At 41.3% G+C, this 18245-nt stretch overlaps 1 protein-coding gene across 1 annotated transcript in view; it reads right to left on the bottom strand.

Annotated features, from left to right (window-relative positions):
* Positions 1 to 4430, bottom strand: part of pds5b (PDS5 cohesin associated factor B) — a 233973-nt gene extending 229543 nt beyond the window's left edge. Inside the window, exon 1 of the mRNA XM_087988236.1 lies at positions 4146 to 4430. The gene's annotated coding sequence lies outside the window, so the exon portion shown is untranslated. The remainder of the gene's footprint in view (positions 1 to 4145) is intronic.
* Between the last annotated feature and the right edge of the window lie 13815 nt (positions 4431 to 18245).

Genomic DNA, 18245 nt, shown 5'->3' with positions numbered 1-18245 from the left:
GAAGCAATGTTGTGCATGCTTGGTAACGCAAGTTTTACCTCCTTCTGGTGTCTCTGACACCTGTCCACTTATGTTTCAAGTCGACATTGAACACAAAAATCAGGTTCCAATTTCTTATCCTGGCATCCATTTTCATTGACCAAAAAAATTAAACAATGGCAGATTCTGGCTAGCTCGTGATCAGCTTCTGTTGAAATTTTAAATCAATTTCAACTGCTTTAGAAATATGCAGCCAAATTATTCTGCACTGGCTACTCCACTTAAAAGCTGGCTCCAATGGACTAAATGAAGTTGCATCAAAACTCTTTTCATTCCCCTCAGCTTTGGCAATCCTTGCTTGGGCACCTGGCTGGAATCATATGTGGTAGACAATCCATTGTGACAAGATGATGCTGAAGTTTAAATGTGTGCCCATTCACAATTTTGAAGAGTTATCCAACTGTGGTTAACAGAAATGAAAACCACCATTAGATGAAAGAAAGCAGCTTGGAATGTCGCCTCAAAGACAGCATGCTAACGCTAACGTGGAGGACTGAGGGGAACCTAATGATTCAGCAAAGGATCGACAAAAAAAAAAGTTGATAAGCTGGCAACAAACCAAGTTTGTAAAGAATCCAGTGGTACATAAAAGACTTCTGTAGCATAAGTGAACAAAAATAAACAGGTCCTTTAGCAGAGGTGAGAGAAATTATAATCAAAAGGAAATGGTCTTGGGCACATAAATAAAGACAAAATATCCCTGGTCTTGTGGGAAACAAAGGATCCAAAGAGAATGAGGAGTTTAAGGAAATTAAGCAAAGAAAAGTATTAGTAAAGATAGTACTCGAGAAAATAATGGGACTAAAGTCACCAAATTTCCTGGATTCGATGGGCAGCACCTGAAGAACTTTTAATAAATAAAAGTTACACAGTTGATGTATTAGGTTTTGATCTATCAGAATACACTAGGTTCTGGAACACTCCCTTTGGAGTGGAAGAAAGTGATCATCACCTCACTATTCAAGAAGGAATTGAGAAAACAAGACGCTAACAGCTAACCTGACATCAGTAGCAGCAGAAATACTAGAACATATTATCAGCAACATACTAACCAAGCATTTAACAAAAAAAAAACAAATGATAATGCAGTCACAAATTTATGAAAGGGAATTAGTGTTCTCCAAAAGATATTAACTTGTTAGAATATTAAGTCATGGTAGATAAAGTGGTATATTTGGACATCCAAGAAAAGGTGTCCCAAGAGAGGCTCTTACACAAAATGAGCTCTCCTGGAATGGGGTCAATATATTAGAATGGATTGAGAATTGGTTGACGGTCAGAATAGACCAGGAACAAATGAAGCATTTTTAAGTTGGCACTCTGCAAATAATGAGGCAATGGGATCTGCATGTGAACTTCAGCTATTTTCAATCAGTATCAGTGAATTTGAAATCAAAAAAGGTAATATATCCAAGTTTCCTAATACTTTGTCACCTCATTTTGTAAAATGTGGGAAACTCAAAGATGTTGCAGGAAGAATGTGGACCTATCATGAGGTGAGAGCAGGCAAGATTATGGCAGGTGGAATACAATGCCATGAAGTTCGGCAAACTGGCAGCCAGAGTAGAATTTTTTAAATATCAAAGAAACTGCTAAATATTTGTATTCACAAAAACCTGGAGTGACTGTGTACATGAACCATGCAGTTAATATGCACAAACAGCAAGGTTAGGAAAGCTAATGTCAGCCTCTATTGCAAAATATACATAATTTTCATGGTTTAGTTGCACTTAGGAGGCGACGCATTTTGGGAGGACTAACAAGGTAAGACAATACATCTTGAATGGTAGGAACTTGGGAAATACAGATGATCAGAGGGATCCTTGTGTGCATGTCCAGAGATTCCTGAAGGTAGCAAGACATGCAGAGGTGGTGGTGAAGAAGGCAAATAGAATACTTGACTTTCTTAATCAATAAACTGAATATAAAAGCAAAGTCATCATGATGGAGCTGTATTTAGTTTTAGCTCGCCCACAGCATTCATGATCACCTCAACATCAGAAGGATTGATCGCACTGGACAGAATGCAGAGGAGATTCACCAGGATGTTGCCTAGGCTGGAGTGATTCAGCCATCAAGACAGATGAGATAAACTGGGGTTATTTTCCCTGCAAGCCAGGATGGGGTGAGGTGGGGGAGAAAATGAGAGATTGCCAGTGCCAGTAACCTGATTGAGGCGCACTAACTTCAGATGGACACTGACAGAGACAAATTTTACTCCTTGGTCAATATCAGGGGCACAGTTTTCAAGTAAGGAGCAGGGTGGGGGATAAAGTAAGAGGTTTGAGGAAAGGTTTATTTGCTCCAAAGGATGGTGAGTATCTGGAATTCACTACCTAAAAAAAGTGAAGGCAGGAACCAAAGCATTTAAGAACTATTTAGATGAGTATGTGAAATAATAAAAGCATACAAGGCTTTATAAGCCAAGTGTTCATGGAAAATAGGATGAGAATACATACATGTTTTGATGATCAGTACAGACACAAAGGGCCTTTTTCCATTTTATAAAAGCTCTGACTATCACCAATTATATTGGGCCCTCACAGGGCAACATATGGAATACTATATTAAGCTCTCTGATCTCCTTATTCACAGAAATGAATAATGCTTCAGAAGGAATGTAAAAGGTTCACAAAGTTAGTTCCTACGATAGTATGGAGGGAAAGTATCTTCAGATTGAATAGATTTTGCCTAAAGTCTCCAGACTTTAACATTAGAAGTCATCTTATAAAACAAAGATCAAGTGACTTTGCAAAGTAAATTCTGGACTACCTGGTCTAAAATAGGGGTCAGTCTTGGAATCGGTGCATTATTTATAGTGGAGACAAGATTTCTTCTCAAAAGGGGTTGTGGACATTTGGAATTCTCTATCAGAGACAAATAGATTTTTAGACACCAAGAAAATGAAGTAATATGATTATAATGCAGGAAGGAGACTGGGGCAGGTGAACAAGTTCAAAGAATAAAACAGCTTTGTCTCTTTTTCATATACTCCTATAACACTCTCTTGACAGGTATCTTTATGCTCAGAATATGGTCATAATCTGCAACACCATCACAAAAGGCAAGGAAATGTGAAGTTAACTACAGTGATTGATTTGTTTACACAATAGTTTTGCATTAATCTTAAAAAAAGTCACCTTCCTCAAATTTTGAACAAAATTATTTAAGAATATTAGGCATCCAGGAAAGAAATTAAACACACCTAAAGTGCTACAAGTGCAGAAAAACAACACTATTAAGCCAATTTTCTTTTCAAAACACCCCAACAACCCCGAATTTGTTTCATTCTCAAAAAGACAAACAGAATTGGGCACAAAAGATCTTGTCCAGAGGGTACTTTTTATAAAGTCAACCCATCGTACAACTTCTTTAAAAAAAAATCAAGATTGGTCTTTCGAATAGCAGGGAAAAATATTTGTGCAACAAAAACTGTTAGCATTCTCAATCCTCAGCCGTTGCTGGTTTTTAGTAGTACTAAAATGACAAATTCCACGAACACGGCTGTTGCATAAAAATTTTGCCCTGAATGATGACAGCCACCATATATTGATTGCTGAAAGCAGTGGGGTGGCGGCAACAAAAACAGATATGTGGACGAGCTCGAATACGTCAAATTCTAGGCCAAAGCAAAAACAGGAGCACAACCAGGCCCCGAAATCCTACAAACTCGACCCTTTCGGGAAAATAAACACCCATCAGGTACACTTCAAACGCCATTATTTTCGGTCTTTACTGTCCCTCCACATACACACAGGCGAATAATCAAGATTTCTCACTAGGGCTTCCAGCAAAAACCCAAGGGCTTTCACCCCGCCCGACAGTGTCCAGGAGCCAGGATTATCTACACTCCCGATCACTATAAACAAAACCACAGCGGGGAAAAGCATCACCGAGTGAGTGGAGGGGGCAAAAAACAGAGAAACCCAGGCAGAAACGGACATGCACGGAAAGCCGAGTCGCCACACCACACGGTAAATACCCATAAATCCGGGGCCGCCAATACAACAAAACGCAAGAATAAAACCACCACTAATAACAGCAGCAGCGTACACATATTTGCAATAAAACGAGAAAGAGGACCCGCGGAGATCGTGACTGCTCACCTCCTCACCCGTGTGAAAGCCCCAGTCTAATCTGGTCTAGTCCAATTCTCCAACGGCCGCTGCCTCTGCCGCCTGCCCGTGGAACGCTTCAAAATGGCGCCAATTTGTCTCCGTCTGCACCAATGAACGAAGAGCGGGGGAGGGAGTCACTGTCAACACAGCAGTCAACTCAACCCCACAAAACCCCAAATCCAACTCCCACCACAGCACACAAAAGTGGAACAGGGCAGATTCTCGCCGCACAGCTTTCTCCGGGGAGTGGGGCCGGAATAGCGAAAGGAAGGAAGGGGGAGGGGGAGAGAGAGAGAGGGGAGGGGGGAACAAGGTCGACAACAGACGTGCTACCTCTTTTCTCTATCTATATATCTCTATGTGCACTGTAAATAGTGCAAAAAGAAACATCACAGTTAATAAAGAATTGCAGCACCCCTTAGGGTCAATCAATCAGTATACAGTCCCCGAATATGAATTCATTGACTGGGTTGTGGTGGTGGTGGGGGAGACCAGCGGCCCGCCTTATTCCCGGTTTGGAAGTGGTGCAGCGTTAATAAAAGTTTAGCCGAAGGAACTTCATGAGTCGGACGGTCTCGTGGAAAATTGAAGCAAGAGCATCTCCAAACGTCGAAAAGAAGGTATTACAAGCTTTTTTAAAAACAAAAAAAATCCAAGTACAGGGTTCTATAGGATACAAAAGTATCTCCGCGAGATATTGAGGTTCAAGCTTTGATAAAAAATACTTCATGTTTCGACGCTGATACCAAACTCTTCACAATTTGGAAACACTGTTGGGTGTAAGGTGACAGCACGAACTGCACGCCGGCATAAACAAAAATATATCACTGGGCAGGTATATGGTTTATTTGCACTTTCAGAAGGCATTCAATAAGGTCCAGAGTAAGAAATTAGGGTGGCACAGTGGGTCAGTGTTAGCGCTGCTGCCTCACAGCGCCAAGGACTCGGGTTTGAGTCCAACCTTGGCCGACTGTGTGGAGTTTGCCCATTCTCCATGTCTGCATGGGTTTCCTTCGGATGCTCCGTAGCAACAATCCAAATGTGTGCAGGTTAGATTGTCCGTAATGTTTAGGACTATGTAGGTTAGGTGCATTAGTCAGGGGTAAATACAGTACAGGGTAGGGAATAGGTCTGGGTGTGTGAGTGGTCGGTGTGGATTTGTTCGATTGAAGGGCCTGTTTCCGCGCTATAGGGATTCTATGATACTGGTTATTTGTTGTCAAGTAGGGTTCAATTTGAATATAAGCAATAAAAACTTCTAAGTTTTTTTTACTAATGTAATAGAATCCTGGGTATTTTTGACAGAATGTTAACACAAAGCATAGCATGTGTTCAGGATTATCCTGTAATTTAAAAAAAAACTCTTACACTTCTTGTTTGTCATACCAATTTATTGTTGTCACAAACTTCTTCCATTGGTAACCCATACAGTTACTATGTATAAGGGATGCCTGCTTCATGTTAGAACAAATTGCTATATAAAGGCAAAATATTGTAGATGCTGGGAATCTGAAACAAACAAAAAATGCTAGAGAAGTTCAGCAGGTCGAGCAGTATCTGTGAATAGAGAAAAACAGAGTTAGCATTTCCAGTCTGCTACATCTCTTCTACATAACTGGACTATACTAAACAAGTTACTGTATAGTTACTTTTAGGAAAGTAAAACAGTAAAATGCTTTACATGAGCAGTATGAAATGCGATTTAACATTATTAGAGCATTAGATGTAGGAGAAGAAGTACTGTTTGTCCCATCTTTCAATGAGATCAAGACTGATCTGATGATCCTCAACTCCATACTCTGCCTTATCTCCAACACTTCTGATTAAAGTTCTGTCGATCTCAGCCTTGAATCGACTAATAATCCAGCCTCAAAAGCAATCTGCAGTATTCTGCAGGTTGACTACTCTCAAAGAGAAAAAAAGTCCTCCTCATCTCTGTCTTAACTGAGTGACCCCCTTACTCTAAGATTATGGTTCTGATCTGGTCTGAGACTCTCCCCAAGGAGAAACAACATTTCCTCAACAATACTGGCAAGTTAACGGGTGGTTAGTTCAGTTGGCTAGAGGGTTGGTTTACAATGTGAATTGTTACCGACAACATGGGTTCAATTCCTCTACTGGCTCAAGTTACTATGAAAGTCCAATTTTCTCAACTGTACTCCTTACTTGAGGCATGGTGATCCTCAGGGTTAAGCCACCACCAGTTGTTTCCCTCTAATGACAGAGCTGCCTACAAGGACTATGATGCCTTTACCAGAAATTCCCAATTTCTGCAGCTGCAAGATGTCACTCAATGTGCCATCGCTGTCATATTTAATGTATAAATTAAATCCCTGTAGTATTTCTACTCTTTTCAATTGAGTTATCTCCTCTCTGAACATTTAATTGTATGTTTTCCTTTTTATATTCACTAGTATTCATCTTATACCTAACAAACTATTTGTAAGAAAACCAGAGAAAATAAAGAGAAAAAAAGACTGTGGACCTAATATGGGGGAGGCAGGAGCCTAGCAGTGATATCACGAGACTATTACCGAGGAACCTTGATTATCCAGCATTCGATTATCCGAATTATCAGCTTATCTGGCAAGATCGCAAAGTCCTGATGCTCGGCTAAACTATGTCATCCAGCATTCGATTATCCATTATTCGATTAATGAAATGAAATACTCACCGCCCGTGTCCTTCGGATAATCAAGGTTCTTCTGTAATCCAGAGACTCAAGTAATCTTATGGTTTGATTCTGCCATGGCAGATGGTAGAATTTAAATTCAATTAAAAATCTGAATTAGAAGTTTAATGTTGATCATTGTCAGGGAAAAACCTATCTGTCTGCTAATGTCCTTTGGGGAAGGAAATCTGCCATCCATCACCTGGTCTGGCCTACATATGACTCCAGATTCATCACCAATGTGGTTTACTCTCAATTGCCCTCCGAAATGGCCTAACAAGCCAGTCAATTGAATCAGTCAGTATGAAGGCTGAAAACAGAGATGAAAGCAGACAGACAACCTGGCATCAATCTAAGCATCAGAAAAGGCAATGGCCCTGTCAACATTGCAAAATCCTCCTAATCAACATCTGAGGGTCAAAACTGGGAGAAATGTCTCATACACTCATCAAGCAACAGCCTGATACAGTCATACTCACAGAATCAGATCTTACAGACAATGTCTAAGGCACCATCATTGCCACCCCTGACCCTGTCCTGTCCCACATGCAGGACAGATCTGGTAGAGATGGTGGCAGAGTGGTATACAGTTGGGAGGGAGTTGCCCTAGAAGTCCTCAACATTGACTCTGGACTCCATGAAGTATCATGGTTTCAAGTTAAACACAGGAAAGAAAACTTCCTGCTGATTACCACTCCCTTGGCTGATGAATCAATACTTGTCCAGATTGAATAACACATGGAAGGAGTATTGAGGGAATCAAGGGTGCAAAATGGACTCTGGCTGACTGCTAAACTGGATCTCTGGCAGGTGATGAGGGAGCCAACAGAGGGGAAAACATACTTGACCTCATGTTTACTAGATGTATCTGTCTATGACTGCATTGGTAAGAGTGACCACTGCACAGCCCTCTTGGAGATAAAGTCCATCTTCACATTGATAATACCCTCCTTCAAGTTGTGTACCACTATCATCATAATAAATGGGACAGACATCAAGACTCCACCTGTAGTACTTCTCCAACCAGTGTTCAACATGGAGGAGTACTGATTCACAATCTGAGGGGATGATGGTAGATAGTAATCAGGAGGAGGTATCCTAGCCCATGCTTAACCTGATATCATGATACTTCATGGCATCTAGAATCAATATTGAGGACTCCAAGGGCAGCTCCCTTCTGACTATGGGATGGTCTTTGGTAATGATGGTCTCTGAGACATAGTCATTCCCATTGAATCATACCTGACAGACAATGTCATAATGTTATTTGATTGGTTTGTATGACAGTCTCACAACTCTGGCACTAACATCTCACCGTTTATCTCAAACAAATCAACAATGTATTGATCAAGGGCAGTGAAGCTTAATCTCATTATAACTAGGAGGTTCTAATAATTATATTATATTCTAAGGTGAATAGTAGACCCCTGTCAAAACAGATAGAAGCCAAATGTTGAAATGAAACTGACCCTTATCGTGTTGCTCACATGTCACATAACCAGAGCTCCCTCCCTGATTCTCCATATGTGGCAAGGTTAAGTGTGATCTCTGGATACTATCCCTTCAGTCAGGAGGATCTCTTATCTGTTAACATCAATTCCTAATGATCTAATGCCCGTTAACATCACAACCAGACTCTAGGCTGAGCCAAGTCTGCCTTATCTCAAACTCTTGAAAAGCTAGTTATGCGGAAGAATTCTTTTATTCACCTGAAAAGTGGACCAATCTTAAACCCTTGACAAATTCAAAAGGGATTCTGAAACTGCAACCAACTGCACCCACCTGATTACAAGTTTGTAATGGGACTGACTGTCAGACAAAAGTTATTTTCATTCATAAATTATTCTTAATTTCAATCTTTTTTCTGTCTTTCTTTTGTTTTTCTCTTCCTTGTGAGTATGTATTGTGACACTCATCCCAAAAATTGAATGCAAAAATACTTCTGTGTGGAGAGTTTGCTGCAGGTCATTTTTAAATTGGACTTCACAAACAGGATTTTGGGGAAAACACATCACAGCCTACTTCAAACTGTAAAAGAATTGAGAAAAACGTTTTGAAAAGTCTGATTACAGACAGAAATGAACAGTAAAATAATTTGATCCATATTGCTAAGTGCCAATCTGTGCTCTTAGTTAATCTGCCTCATTTCTGAGATTTCTTGCAGAAAAACGTATACCATTTAGAATTAACAAACTACCTTGTTGTTTATTTTCTAGCCACTGTTTCTTCTGTGTTCCAGACATAATTTTCTGTCTTCCATTTCCAACGTCCCTCCCACTTGAATCTGCTTCTCAGATTCTCATCACCCTGCCAAGCTAATTTCACCCCTCCCAAGCAGCATCAGCAAAACCTAACAATGTTTGCGACAACAGCAAGCCTGCACAATTTTCTTAACTTTCTTGGTCATAAAGTATTAATTTTTGCTCAGCTTCTCTTACCTGTATAGAGTCATAGAGATGTACAGCATGGAAACAGACTCTTCGGTCCAACCCGTCCATGCCGACCAGACTCATTATGAAAATTATCTTGATTGTGAACCCAGATTACATAACAACTTCAAATCAAGAAGGCAACACCATTGATTCATTCAGTTTTATTCTCTGAGAAAAAGGTCGGCCAGAACAGATAGATTGAATTGAATTTATTGTCACGTGTACTGAGGCACAGTGAAAAGCTTTGTCTTGCGAGCAATCATCTAACAATGAAGTACTTCCTTAATACTGGAGTGTCAGTCAAACTAACGAGCTCAGTCAAACAATTTCTGGGATGACGAGCTATGATGACGGGTTTGAATATAGGGTGGCATGAATGGGGTTTGGAGAGTGTTTGGAGGTGTGAGGGTTGAGGACTAGGGAATGTTTTATATTTTATTCTTTTACTTTGATTTTTGGCCACAATGGTGGTGCTCTGACATATGTATTCTGCCCACCTTGGGGACAAGTCACCTACTCAGCTCCATCTGAGTTGCCTGGCCTGAGTCCCAATCAGCCCAACCCTGGACCAAAACCAGAGAGCTGAGTGGCTACTTTTAAAAGTCAGATTTGAAAATCAGAAATATCATTCCATTATTTAAGAAAATTAAAGGGGAAAATTAATAAACTATGGACATAGGTCATGATTGTCATTCCCAGGTTGGATGTGCAAAGTTGGACAAATTCACAGCTCCTCAAACCTCCTCAACTTGGACTTCAGCAAGGCTCTTCATAAGGTTCTGCATGGGAGACTGATAGCAAATGTAAGAGCCCATGGGATTCAAGGAAATTTGGCAAATTGGATTGACAATAACTGGATTGGATTGGAAGCCGAGGGAGATGGTTGAGCAGTGCTTTTTGGACTGAAAGTCTATGTCAAGTGGGGTCCCTCAGGGATCAGTTTTGGGGACCTGCTGTTTGTGGGTTTACATAAATAGTTTAGATTTGAATGAAGGAGGGTTGATCATTAAGTTTGCAGGCAATACAAAATTGTTGGGGGTGTAAATAGTGAGGAGAATAGCTTTCAACTACCAGACTGATAAGCTGGTCAGATGGAATAATCAGTGACAAATGGAATTCAATCCAGATATATGAGAGGTGATGCCTTTAGCAGGACAAACAAGACAAGAGAATGCACGATTAATGCACGATTTTATCTCTCCACCCTGGAGGCTTCCTGCCTCGCTTCCAGATGAAGGGCTTTTGACCGAAACATCGATTTTCCTGCTCCTCAGATGCTGCCTGACCTGCTGTGCTTTTCCAGCACCACTCTGGTCTACATCCTAATGCACGATTAATGGTCAGACTGTGTATACACCAAAGATCAGAGGGATATTAGTGTGCATGTACGCCAGTCCCTTAAGGAATCAGGAAAGGTGGATAAAGTTTCTTTTTTAATTAACTTGTGGGATGTGGGCATCACTGGCTGGCCAATATTTATTGCCCATCCCTACTTGCCCTTGAGAAGGTAGTGGTCAGCTGCCTATTTGAACTGCAACAGTCTGTCTGCTGTGGGTTGACACACAATGCCATTAGGGAGGGAATTCCAGGATTTTGACACAATAACTGTGAAGGAACAGCGATTTATTTCCAAGCCAGGATGGTGAGTGGCTTGCAGAGGAACTTGAAGATGGCAGTGTTCCCATATATCTGCTGCCCTTACCCTTCTAGATGGAAGTGGTTGTGAATTTGGAAGGCGCTGTCTGAGGAGCATTGATGAATTTCTGCAGTGCATCTTGTAAATACTACACACTGCTGCTACTGAGTGTTGAGGTAGAGGGAGTGGATGCTTGTGGATGTACTGTCAATCAAGCGGACTGTTTTGTCGTGGGTGGTATCAAGCTTCTTGAGTTTTGTTGGTACAGCATTCATCCAGGCAGGTGGGAAGTATTCCATCATACTCCTGACTTGTGGCTTTGGGCAGTCAGGAGATGAGTTACTCACCGCAGTATTCCTAGACTCTGACCTGCTCTTCTAGCCAATATGTTTATGTGGTGAGTCCAGTTGAGTTTCTGATCAATGATAACTCCCAGGATGTTGGTCATGGGGAATTCATTGACAGTAACACCATTGAATGTTAGATTGTCTCTTATTTGTGATGGTCATTGCCTGCCATTTGTGTGGTGCGAGGTAACGTGCCATGTCAGCCCAAGCCTGGATATTGTCCAGATCTTATTGTGTTTGGTCATAGTCTGATCCAGTTTCTGAGGAGTGGTGAATAGCACTGAATATTGTGCAGTCACCAGCTAACATCCCCACTTCTGACTTGATTGAGGGAAGGTAATTGATGAAGCAGCTGAAGATGGTTGGGCCTTGGACACTACCCTGAGCAACTTCTGAAAAGATGTCCTAGAGCTGAGATGACTGACCTCCAACAACTGTAACCATCTTCCTATGTGTCAGGTATAACTCCAACTAGTGGAGACTTTGCTCCCTGATACCCATTGATTCCAGTTTTGCTGGAGCTCCTTGATGCCACACTTGGTTGAATGCAGCCTTGCTGTTCAAGGGCTGTCACTCTCGCCTCACCTCTGGAATTCAGCTCTTTTGTCTATGTTTGGACCAAGGTTGTAGTGTGATCCAAAGCTGAGTGGTCCTGGCAGAACCCAAACTGGGCATCACTGAGCAGGTTATTGCTGAGCAGGTGCTGGTTGATAGCACAGTTGATGACACCTTCCATCACTTTACTGATGATCAAAAGTAGACTGATGGGGCAGGAATTGGCCCGGGTTGGATTTGTCCTGCTTTTTATGTACAGGACATACTTAAGCAATTTTCCACATTGTCAGGTAGATACTAGTGTTGTAACTGTACTGGGGAGCAGTAAGTTTTGGAGCACAAGTCTTTCGTCCTATTGCCAGAATGGTGTTAGGGTGTGTAGCCTTTGCAGTATTCAGTGTCTCCAACCGTTTTTTCATGCCACATGGAGTGATTCAATGCTGGGGTCCACTAGAGGGGGCTGAGCTGGATCATCCACTCGGCACTTCTGGCTGAAGATTGCTGGGAAAGCTTCACCCTTATCTTTTGTACTGATGTGTTGGGCTCTTCAATCATTGAGGATGGGGATATTGTGGATCCTCCTCCTCCAGTGTGTTGTTTAATTGTCTACCACCATTCACGACTGGATGTGGCAAGACTGCAGAGTTTAGATCTGATCCATTAGTTGTGAGATCAATTAGCTCTGTTAATTACTTGCTGCTAATGCTGTTTGGCATGAAAATAGTCCTCGAGGAGAAAGTGAGGGCTGCAGATGCTGGAGATCAGAGCTGAAAAATGTGTTGCTGGAAAAGCGCAGCAGGTCAGGCAGCATCCAAGGAACAGGAGAATCGACGTTTCGGGCATAAGCCTGAAGGGCGTACGCCCGAAACGTCGATTCTCCTGTTCCTTGGATGCTGCCTGACCTGCTGCGCTTTTCCAGCAACACATTTTCAGCTCTGATCTCCAGCATCTGCAGCCCTCACTTTCTCCTCGAAGATTTTAACCTACTGCGAATCCTCTTACAAGGATGCCTTCCTTGAAGAAGCTCTCTTCCTCCCTCTACAATTCCTGAAGAAGGGCTTATGCCCAAAACGTCGATTCTCCTGTTCCTTGGATGCTGCCTGACCTGTTGCGCTTTTCCAGCAACACATTTTCAGCTATGAAAATAGTCCTGCTTGGTTGCTTCACCAGGTTGACACCTCATCTTCAGGTATGTTTGGTGCTGCTCCTGGGAAGCCCTTCTGCACTTTCTATTCAATCAGGGGTGATTTGGCTTGATGGTAATGGTTGAGTGGGGGATATGGTGTGCCATGAGGTTATAGATTGTGCTGGAGTACAATAGTGCTGCTGTTGATGGCCCAAAGCACCTCACTAATGCTCAGTCTTGAGTTACTGGATCAGATCAAAGTCTGTCCCATTTAGCATGGTGATAATGCCATACAACACATGGACGTTATTCTCAATGTGAAGGCAGGGCTTTGTCCTCACAAGGACTATGTGGTGGTCACTCTAACCGATACTGTCACGGACATATGCAGCTGCAACTGGCAGATTGGTAAGGATGAGGTCAAGTATGTTTTTCCCTCTTGTTGATTCCCTCACCATCTGCCGCAGACACAGTCAAGCAACTATGTTCTTTAGGACCCGACCAGTTTGATCTGTAGAACTGCTGCCAAACCACTGTTGGTGGTGGACATTGAAATCCCCCACCAGAGTACATTTTGTGCCCTTGCCATCCTCAATGCTTCCTCTAAGTGTTGCTCAACATGGAGGGATACTGATTCATCAGCTGAGAGAGGGCGATAAGTGGTAAAAAGCAGGAGGCTTCCTTGCTCATGTTTGACCTGAAGCTATTGAGACTTCATGGAGTCCGGAGTCAATGTTGAAGACTCCCAGAGCAACTCCCTTCTGACTATAAACCACTGTGATGCCACCTCTGCTGGGTCTATCCTGCACGTAGACAGGACATATCCAGGGATGGTGACAGTGGTGTCCGGGACATTGTCTGTAAGGTATGATTTCTTGAGTATGACTACGTCAGACTGTTGCTTGACTAGTCTGAGTCAGCTCTCCCAATTTTGGCACTAGCCCCCAAATGTTTGTGAGGAGGACGTTACAGGGTCGACAGTTTGTTTCTGCTGTTGTTATTTCCAGTGCCCAGGTTGATGCCAAGTGATCGGTCCACTTTCATTTCTTTGAGATTTTACAGTGATTGTACAGTTGAATGGCTTGCTGGGCCATTTCAGAGGGCAATTGAGAGTCAACTATATTGCTGTGGGTCTGGAGTCACTTGTAGGCCAGACCAGGTGAGGATCGCAGATTTCCTTCCCTGAGGAAACTAGTGAACCAGATAGGATTTTCCGACAATTGACAATGATTTCATGGTGATCAGTAGATTCTTAATTCAACATTTTTGAAAATTGTTGAATTCAGATTCAAGAATAATTGAATTCAAATTCAATCTGGAAAAAAAAAGTGATGGATAAAGAAGGCATCTGGGATACTAACCTTTATTTATTGAGGTATAAATTATAACAATAGGGAGTTAATGGAACTGTATAAAATATTGGCGGAGGTGGGTACTGCAGATGCTGGAGATTAGAGTCAAGATTAGAGTGGTGCTGGAAAAGCACAGTAGGTGGAGCAGGAAAAATCGACATTTTGGGCAAAAGCCCTTTACCAGGAATCCTTGAGGAGAAAGATTTCTTGAGGAGCTTTTCTCAGTTAATAGTCTTAAAGCAAAATAGCATTAAACATACCCTTACTTCTCCTTACTTTTCAGTATTAAATGAAGCAGCTGAAAAATCTGTAATGATACTCAAGAAACAAGGACAGAATAGATGATCAAATTTCAAAATGAAACAGAGGTTGACTAATTTTGTCCTGAAATATCAAATGACTTCACACTCTACTGCAGTGCAAACATTTACTGAGCTTTTGAGAAGAAGAAAGTTAAGGATGTTTTGAGCTTGATTCTACCAAATTTGACTGTTAAACTTGAGCACAAACAGTCCAGTCAAAACTGTCAATACAATGTAAACAAAAGAGAGAACGATTTCAGGCAAAATGACCATGTTTATATTCTGAACCTCCCTCACAAGTCTCAAAAGTGAGATGTCAGATATGTAAGAGAAGTTTATTGAACTAAAAAATATTTAGTTGATGTCACTGAATGATGGTCTATATTCATATACATCAAGAAATCCCAATGACTGATTAACCAAATTATGAACATGATCCATTCAATCTCAAGTTCATGTCTGAGTGTGAACCAGTTCAGATTGCTCCCTCTGAAATGTCAATTTCTGAGGAAGAAACAAGATCTTCTGTGAGTATCAACCAAAAAGCCAAATATTCCAAAACTTGACTCAGCTCTAAAAGCTATAAAGAGATAAATACAGCTTTGTAAACCAGTCACTGGACTTAATTTGTAAGGATAAAAGCTCAGTTTTGATCACGCTAAGTGTGCATATTCACAAAGGAAGTTTTTCACTTTACACTGTTGATGTTCTGCAGTTAATAAAACAGGAAATAGTTTATGAAAAAGGAAAAGTTGATTCATACAGCACGGAAACAGACCCTTCAGTCCAACTTGTCCACGTTGACCATGTTCCCAAACTAAACTAGTCCCACTTGCCTGTGCTTGGCTGATATCCCTCCAAACCTTACCTATTCTTGTACTTAATCAAATGTCTTTTAAATGTTGTGACTATATCTGCATCCACCACTTTCTCTCACAGTTCATTCCACACATGAACTACTCTCTGTGTAAAAAGGTTGCCCCTCGTGTCCTTTTTAAAACCTTCTCCTCTCAACTTAAAAATATGCCTCCAAGTTTTGAAGTTCCCCCACCCTAGGGAAAAGACCCTTGTTATTCATTTTGTCTAAGCCTCTCATGATTTTATAAAACTCTCTAAGGTCACTCCTCAACCTACTATACTCAAGTGAAGAAAGTCTAAACACTAAATTGAGAGTTAACTGGGGATGTAAATAATTGCAGATTCCTGATGAAGGGCTTCTGCCCGAAACGTCGATTCTTCTGTTCCTTGGATGCTGACTGACCTGCTGTGCTTTACCAGCAACACATTTTCAGCATGTAAATAATTGTGCCAAGGATTAGGAATAGAAATTATTATTAAAAATTTACACATTAATGACTCAAAATTGACAATGATTGTATATCGGGAACCTCATTAAGTCTGCTAAGAACTACATAATGGATTTGGCTAAACTTTGCAACTTGAAATGTTTTTGTTACACTAAATTGGTATAGTTAACTGCAATAATGTACACATTGAGATAATTAACTGAAGTAAAGTTGGTAGAATTCTGGAAAAAAAGGTAGATTTAACACCTGTTGTGTTTTGTGGTGTATTTGTTAACTATGAATGTTTTGCTAAATTGGTAAGATGGTAGAGTGCAAATCTAAGACACTATTAAGCCTCTCTTAGTTTTAATTTTGAGTGCTGCATTCAGTTCAGGTAGGGAAACACATGGAGAGCATTCAAGTGCTCTCATAAAATAAGGTTAAATACAAGAAGAAAATAATTAATGTGAGGTAACTTTAAATAAGTATACAATACTGAGTAGAATAGAAAAAAAAACACTACGTAGGAGACAGTGGCATAACATAATGTCAAGTTTGTTTCAGTGATTGTTTTAACATTGGGCCAGATTTTCAGGTGAGTGGAAATTCCATGCAGTTTGCCAACCCAGCCTTTTTTAAAAATTAAAGTTATGATGTAGAGGTGCTGGTTTCAGACTGGGGTGGACAAAGTCAGAAATCACATAATGCCAGGTTATAATCCAACAGGTTTATTTGAAATCACAGGCTTTCAGAACGCAACCTCTTTGTCAGGTAAAGTGAGAGGGAAGCACAGAGAACATAGAATTTATGGGCAGAGAAATCAAGGGCAGAGAGAAATCAAAAGATCATACAAATGGTGTGCGTAGAATGTTGAATAATAGGTCTCTGCAGATGACCAAGGGTGTTAGACAGTGTGAGTAAAGTGTCAGTAGCTGAATAACAATCGAAGGGATGACCCATAATTCAATTAAATGAGGCAGAGAGATAATTACAATAAAAATTAAAAATAATGTACTGCTGGAGACAAACCAAATGATTGGAATAACATGGAACAGAAACCAGAAGCCGTTGGAAAAGCCCAACAGGTCCGGCAGCAGCTGCAAAGAAAAACCAGAGGAAGAGTCACTGGACCCGAAAAGTTAACTTTGATTTTTCTTCACAGATGCCGCCAGACCTGCTGAGGACCCCCAGCAACCCCTGCCCTTCCTCCTGATTTACAGCAGCCGCAGGTCTTTCGGGTTAATTTAACTGGGATAACATGATAGGTATAAGAGGGTCTGACCTGCATGTGAGGGTCTAACCAAAGTAATACGTAATCCAAAACTGTACAAATTAGTCAAGGTAACGAGATCGTGACAATTTATCAATGTTGTGGTGTCAAAACCAAACAGTAAGGAAGATTTTACAGGTACAGAACAGTGTGGTGGGGTCACACATAGCATGAAATGAACCCAAGATCATAGTTGAGTCCGTCTTCATGGGTATGGAACTTGGCTATCAGTTTCTGCTTGGCGATTCTGCGTTGCCGTCTTGGAGGATACTTACCCGAAGATCAGAAGCTGAATGTCCTTGACCACCGAAGTGTTCCTTGACTGGGAAGGTACAACCCTGCCTGGCAATCGTTGAGTGGTGAATGGACCTCGGGTCCAACAGCAGTGAGGGGTTTTATCGAGCCTGGGAGGATGAGAGAGGGTCTGTTGGTGCAAGGCAGTTTAGGTACAAATCAAGGAAGGGGTGTTGACTTGAGGGATGGTGCACCCAGGTGGTGAGTGCCCCGAGACTCTGGAGAAGGTGTGTTCAGTCCTGGGAAGAAGATGTCAAGGGGATATTGGGTCTTTATGTGGTTTCTGGGGTCTTTGGGGGTTTGGGTGTGTTTGATCAGCGTCTAGAGTTTTTAAGGGTTTGACTGTTGTGCATGAGGTAAACATGAAGTCTGCTTATTAGTAATTTAGGAGTTAGACTATGTATTTAATAGTCTAACTTTTCAGCAGTGACTATTTGACATAACTTCCTCAGAACCATCCAAAATCTTTGATTTTTATGGAGACTTCCAGAGGGTTCCAAGTGTAGACAAACTACCCAGTGGAAAATTACATTTCCTGGACAATTTCTTCAGCGTCTGCTTCAGGTTTCCGCAGGGTCCCCATGCACAACTCATTGTTCGCAAAATGACTGTTTGACCAGTGGGTAATCTGCCCTATTCATTCAAACTGAGAGCAGTTAAGATTCCCAAGTGTTTTGATACAGTATTGCATGTTTTACAAGCCAGGGAGATTTAAACTTCGCCATTGCAGCTTTTCGGTTCGGTCTGATTTTGACAAATTATTCCTGTTTAAATATGTATTTATACAGAAAATTAATAAGTAGAAAGTCTAAGAATT

This window comes from Chiloscyllium plagiosum, unplaced genomic scaffold (genome assembly GCF_037043375.1).
Source record: "Chiloscyllium plagiosum isolate Xiang-an unplaced genomic scaffold, Cpla_swu_hap1 HiC_scaffold_6, whole genome shotgun sequence".
Classification (NCBI taxonomy): Eukaryota; Metazoa; Chordata; class Chondrichthyes; order Orectolobiformes; family Hemiscylliidae; genus Chiloscyllium; species Chiloscyllium plagiosum.
The sequence above is the reverse complement of the archived record's forward strand: the minus strand, read 5'-3'. Positions and strand labels throughout refer to the sequence as shown.